At 38.4% G+C, this 6,823-nt stretch overlaps 1 long non-coding RNA gene across 1 annotated transcript; it reads right to left on the bottom strand.

The window, feature by feature from the left end:
- Window positions 1-2,154: 2,154 nt before the first annotated feature.
- LOC127472074 (uncharacterized) lies at window positions 2,155-5,751 on the bottom strand. Its single transcript, XR_007904856.1, has 3 exons — window positions 5,563-5,751; window positions 4,865-5,042; window positions 2,155-3,017 (listed from the first exon to the last, which is right to left on the bottom strand). It is a non-coding gene; the product is annotated as an uncharacterized LOC127472074 (long non-coding RNA).
- Window positions 5,752-6,823: the final 1,072 nt, after the last annotated feature.

Raw genomic sequence — 6,823 nt, forward strand, 5'->3', positions numbered from 1 at the left:
AGGATTTGAATTCTTGCTTTCAATGTGAAATCCACTTCAGATACTGCACTACTGGTCAGGATCTTTCTGCAAAGTGACTGGAACCTTTCCTTCACACTTCTCTTACAAGGAAGACTGGAAGCCCTTCCTTCTCAGCTTTCCTGAGACTTTTGGTGTGGGGCTTTTGTGTATAGAACTACATGTACTCATCCACTGTATTTATTGTCTTGCCTTCCTGCTGTTTCTGTACCTCCTGAAAGGTACTGTAAACTGCATAGGAGAAGTATTTAAAATAACAGTTTGAAAACTGAGTTTTCTTGATGAAGTGACCTCTAAGTGTGTTCTTGGACTTTTTAGTTTTGCAGTTTAGTTTTTCTGCAGTAGCAGATGCCCTAAAAGGACAGGCAATTCAGATTTTGGTATCATAAACAGAAAGTTGTCATGGCAACTGTGGGACTCACCTGCAAGATGTGGGGTGTAAAACATGGTACTTGGACTCCAGCCTGGGACAGATTAGTTCCTACTTATGGGTGAAATGTGTGGAGAAGACAGAAAACCTATGAAGGCCTCTAAGGCTCTTAATCAGAGACTTACGTAGCATAAAATGATATACTCTTCTAAAGACTTGAAGAAATCAAGAAAGAATTTGAGAAAGCATGGCATAGTTTTGATGTGATGTCTTAGGTATGAGCGAGTCAATATTGTTTATAAATTTCCCCTTTCTACTTCATCAGGTCAAAAATTATGTTGACCTCCAGAACACTACTAACTAGTTAAAGTGATTCTAAAATATAACCCAGCTGATGTGTAATAGGCATTACAGACTTGGAATGAAGTCAGATGAATGGAAACATAATTTAATTTTCCAAGTTTCTTTTACTTTTTAAGTATTTTGGATGCCTCATTATAACAGATTCTATACAGTGTTTGACTCTCAGCTGTCAGGCAGATTCAACTCTCTGAAGAGGTTTTCCTGAGAGGAAAAAGAGCCTCATTGAGAAATGGGTAATGTTCTTTATTCTTATTGAGAATGCTATAGGATTTTTGGTTGCTGTATGATCAACTTTACTTAGAGAGACATTTGTAACCTCCTACAGATGCTAATTGTGGTCTTGTGTCAGTATTATACATCACTCTATGCTCAAATTTAAGCCATTCACTGGTCCAGTTGAACTCACCAAAATTAGTAAACAGAGGTGAAATTATTCACATGCTCAGTTTAATGCTAAGTGTTCTTAAATTTTGAAGGGCAAAAAATTTTAAAATAATGTAGTCAGGCTCTTTGCACAATTCAGGCTGTAAATGATCAATATGTGTTTTCTACAGTGCCTCAGGAGCTGTCTGAAATCACAGAATAAGGATTTTTTAAGGATTTCTACTCTCAAATTGAAGGTTTCCAGTGGTGGACAGTCCATGATGGTGTGTGTTGACTGCTTGAATGGTTAAGCTTCGCTCAGAAAAGATACACTTCTGATTTTAATCTGAATTTTTACAGATTCAGCCACTGGATCTTTTATTTTATCTGCTTGGTTCCAATGGCCTTTATCCTTTTCTTCTCAAATAGGCATGCAAGAACATCAACCTACTCCTCTCTAACCTTCCTTGTGAAGAAAGCTATCAACTGTATTGTGAGACCTTGAATAATTCTTTTACTTGCCTTGTTAGCCTGTTCCAATTTTGTTGTGTTTCAAATGTGTTTGCTCACTCTTCTAAATTGGGAGCAATGTGCCTTGTCTGGACAGATAACTTTCTGATGAGCAACAGTGTGTTGACGCTCAGAAGCGTGAGCAGTTTGGTTCAGATAAGGACATAAAACTCCAGACTTGTAAACACACTGTATTCCAAGCTCCTCACGCTATTTCAAATATGTACTGTCCGTCCAGACTCTGCACGAGAAAAGCTCCCTGATGTTGTAGCAGAGATGCAGTAGAAGATATGGAAACAAGCAACGAAAATACATGGGAATGACAATAGCTGCGCTCACAAATTTTGTACTTCTATTTAACGAGGAGAGCAAGGCCTATTGTGCGAGGCTTGAGCTCTTTTGACCCCCGGATTCGCTAACAGCATTTGAGACCACATCACGTCTTGCAAGGCTGGGTGCTATGCTGACAGAAAGCTGAAACAGAAACAGAGAGTTTTAAACTCTAGTAAGGAATTCATTGGAAAGGCACGCACTAATCTTTGAGCACTCATTTACAGCCTAAATCTGTGTCAACAAAATAATTTCATACTGACAATATGAAGTCAGTCAAATGACTTGGTTTTGTCTGTGACTAATCTAGGAGAAATTACAGAATTATCCAAGTTCTGGCATCCAGTTTTCCGCATGCAGAAACCCTGTCCCCCTGTTCTATCTTTAGAGTTTGTCCCCCGGAGTTCAGGTCAACCATCCATATCAGATTTGCACTAGAAACTTGCTGAACTGACTCAAGTTTCCTGCCAGGAATATAAATACATTATCACGAGTGTCTTGGAAGGGTATTGATACTTCCAGCTTATGCTCACAATCAGGGATTCGATTATATATTCCACCGGGTATCAATTCGCGCTGCTGCTACGGTCTTTAAAGGAGCAATGGTGTCGGTGTTCCCTGACGTGCCGCTGAAGTCGGGGCTGCCGTTCTCCCAGATGCCACCAGATGGCAGCGCTTGCTGGGAACGAGCACCGGTGTCCGCGGGGCGGTGAAAGACCCTCCCGGCCTTAAAGAGTTGCTTCCTCTTGTTTCGGCTGAGGATTTGGACCTGCTCGGGTGATCAAGATGAGATCTGATAATACACGGAATAAGAATAGTGCCCTTTTTATGTGTTAAAAGCAGGCAGCATCCCTCTGCGGAGTGGAAAAATTGAAGAGCTGCCTTCTTGTCAAATGAAGTCAATGAGAGCCATCGGTAATGTCAGGATCCTGGCTGTTTCCCAGGTGCAGGAAAAAGGTCTGGGGAGAATCAGGGAAGATGTCTGGCATGGTTATTCATGGAGCAGGCCTGGAGGCAGGCCAAAGCAAGGTAACATCTTCTCTCTGGCGAACAGTGACAGGACCTGAGGGAAATTTTGTCAGAAGAGGTTCAGGTTAGAGATTAGAAAAAGGTTCTTCACCCAGAGGGTAGTTGGACACTGGAACAAGCTCTCCAGAGAAGTGGTCACAGCACCAAACCTGACAGCTTTCAAGAAGCATTGGGAAAATGCTCTTTGGCACATGGTGTGACTCTTGGGGATGGTTCTGTGCAGGGTTAAGATTTGGATTCAATAACTGTTGTGGGTCCCTTCCAACAGAGGTTATTCTTGATTCTATGAAAGCAGACACTATTGGAGAAATTAGAGACCAGTTCATCATTAGATTGTAAATTTAGTGTTCAAATATATATTTATGGGGAACAAATGTAGAAGTGTAGCAAGTGTTAATTACTTTTAGGCTGTTCACTTGAAAGGTGTTATGTCTGTACACTCCACAACGAGTGTATGTGTCTGGCTTTGCATGGCTTTGCTCCCCCAAGTCAGTTTGGGAACACATACATAGTATTTCAACATATGATATGGAGTTAGGTGAAGTTTAGACTTTCACATTTCTTTTATGATTGAAAAATAATTTGCATACGCTGTTCAAAAATTTTTAGTCTTGTTTCAGCAAAATCCTTGTTCTTGCAATCTTTTTATCAAAAAAATGTAATTTATGACGACTGATACTTCTAATCAAGAAAGAATAAACTCCAGAACTTAACCTGGAGGTGGTTAACTTACTATTTGTTTTAGAAAAATACATTATTATCTATTTTTCATTGGGATGTAGCAAAAATCTGTTTCTATTGAGAAGAAATAGGTTTTACCTTTGAATTATAGTAACCTGTTGGCACTCGTTTTCCCCAAAGGTTTACATCCCTTGTTTTAACCCTTCATCCATTCTCTACTTTTTGGGAGGCATATTCCATGCAAAGCTAGATGCAAAATTGTACAGCTTCATTGCAAACAAGCCTTGGGGCTATAAAAAAAACCCCAAACCAACAAATAAACAATAACAACAAAACAACAAAACCCAACCAACCAAAAAAAAAAACACCAAAAAAATCCCTGAACAAAAACCAGTGTCTTTTTGGCTAATATTATTACTGAAGTGACATAGATTAAAAAATTAATATATAACCCAGTGGTTATGAAAACAGACTGACCATTTGTCGAAGAGTCAGTTTTATTCAGTTCCTTTCCTATAAGTACCTAAGGTGGTATAAAATATTATGTGTTGTTTCATGTTTCAATTCAAAGCTGATCATGTAGGAATGGTATAGGATGGCAACCACAGCTTTGAGTAGAAGCTGCAGCCACGTGGGAGCATTATCAAGCGGGAATTTTACACAGACGATCTCCTCACACCCACTGTCCTTCAGAACAAACATCCACAGGGTCAAGCGTTCAAAATCAGCTCAAAATTCCTATTCAGTGGTTTATAGGTCTGGCTTAAGGGCATATTGAGTATTTGTCTTACAGTCTTTCTGAAAGCAAAATAGACATAATTTCAAAACCCAAAGATGCTTCCCAAATATGTTATCAAATCAATTGTAATTAGATATAAAATCTTATACAGAGAACATCCTTAGATATGCTGTGAGTTTTCTAATATGAACAAAGACAACATTTTTTTTAAGCTGCTTAATCCACTTAATGAAAAGTAAAGAGTAAAAGGGAGAACTGACTATTCTGATACATTTTTCTGTCATTGATTATGACAGATTAAAACTGGGAATTACTGGCTGTCCCTGAATATCACCCCCTCAGGAGCCATTTATTTGCACTGGTCTTTGAGCTCTTAGCAACCAAGATGATACACTTCTTTCAAACATACACTTCTAAATTAGTTACAATTTGCACTTGGAAGAGGGATATTTGCAACTGACCTTTTTTGTTTTCTTATTTCTTTTGCTAATTTGTCAGGCTTTGATTGAAGCTTACATATTTTGGGGTTGTTTTGCTTTAGCAATGGTAATTAACATTTGTATATGATTAATGCAGTGGTCAGTCCAAAGGAGGGTGTTAAGTAGAATATTTAGTGTCTTTTCACAGAGACTAGGTAACCTGCAGAGAAAAGCACCATTAGAAAAAGAATAAGAAACAATATTCCTCCTGGTGGAAACTTCTAAAGGATATCTTCTGCAGCCACTCTGGACACTGGAAAGTGGCTTTTCATGCAACTGTGAAGGCAGTTATTAGGTTCAGTCCCTGTTGATGCATGTTGCTACTGACTAGCTTTGTCATCCTGAGGTGAAGCTGCTGATCCAAGTTTACGTTTTTTTATGCTCTTTGGTTGCTACTGCACAGAGCTTTGAAGTATCACAAGTTGAAATACCACAAAACTATTCTGTGCCAGTCCAGATTACTTATGGGAAAGAGATCAAATAAAACCAATATAGATACTGCAGTTAGCAACACTGACATCATCACCAGTCCCCTTTCAATTCCTCTGACAACTTCGAATCTCCTTTGCTTGATCATTTGGAAATGGTATTAAATGCTGATGAGGCAGGATATAATTCAAGTCACCAAAGCCCTGTCAGTCATTCTTAGGGAATCAAACCTTTCTTTAGGGTATAGGCACCTGACATTAACTGCTCATGATATGGTGCCTGATCACAGCCAGGAACCTGTATCAATACTGCTGCATTCCTGCTCTGTGGAGTTGGGCAAACTGCAACATCTTTCATTTCCCTCCCATAACTGGGTCATGAACTGAATTTTTAGAGCTGTAGGAGACTGTATGTCTGAACAGAATCTTAATGTTGGTGTGTTCTTCTTCAAAGTGAAGGGTGTCATGGCTTTAAGATTCCAAATTTAAATCTTGTGGAAGCTGAGGTCATAGAGGTTCGGTGATTTGGATATTCTTTCAGATTCTCACTTGCAGTTCATTTTTAGTCAAAGCTGCATTTCTTGCACAGGAAAGAAATAGCTAATGATTACAGAAAGTCTGAGAAAAAACATTATGGAAGGAGACAAATGCATTTCATGTCCCCTTATCCATAGTAAGGGTGCAGATATCTGTTAGTGCATATTGTTTGCTAAATCCATTTCCATCTGCACAAATTTGGTAGTGTTAGTGTGTAGCAAATCTGATAATATCTGCTGGAAATATTTATTACAATACCTCTCACAGATGAAAAAACATTAGCATGAAACAGATTCTCTAGCCCTTTTGCCAAATTTTTATCAAGTACCAGCTACTAAGTTATAAAATTATAGGACTTTAAATGTAAAATGACTTTCTGAACCAGTAGCACTATTTCTTGGAAATAAACAGTAGGATACAGGATAGTTATATTTCTTAGATCATACCACCTCTGATTTGCTGATCTGTACACATCACTGGAAGACTAGAGGAGAATAAGTTCAGTCCAGGTACATTCACATTATGTCTTCTGTTCGGTTTAAGACTTCAAGATTTTGTTTAGCTTTTCTCTACTCACCTAGCCATATTTTTGATTGTGAAGCAGGTTCTTCTCTACATCTATAAAACTGGCTTTAGTCAGTGATTTCTCTAATGACTGTTACACTACCTCCTATATCAATCTCTTAGTAGAAAGTAAGAGAACTTCAATAAAAATATGCTATATAAACACCTTTTTAAAGATAAGACACTTCTATTAAAAAATATCTGTCCCAAGGGAAATTTAAATCAAGATAACTAATAGCACGAAAAATGGATTGTTTGAACTAAGTGTAAATTTTATCAGCCACTAGTTTTGAATACTTTGGGAATATGTTGCTTCAGAAATCACCTCGTTTCTTTGGTATAGCAACTGTGTTTGTTAGGTAGGGCCTGAAAAGACTAAAAGTCATTTTGGATGTGGAGTGCAGAAGTGCAG

This window comes from Manacus candei, unplaced genomic scaffold (genome assembly GCF_025592945.1).
Source record: "Manacus candei isolate 608988 ecotype Guabito, Panama unplaced genomic scaffold, ASM2559294v1 h1tg000028l, whole genome shotgun sequence".
Lineage (NCBI taxonomy): Eukaryota > Metazoa > Chordata > Aves > Passeriformes > Pipridae > Manacus > Manacus candei.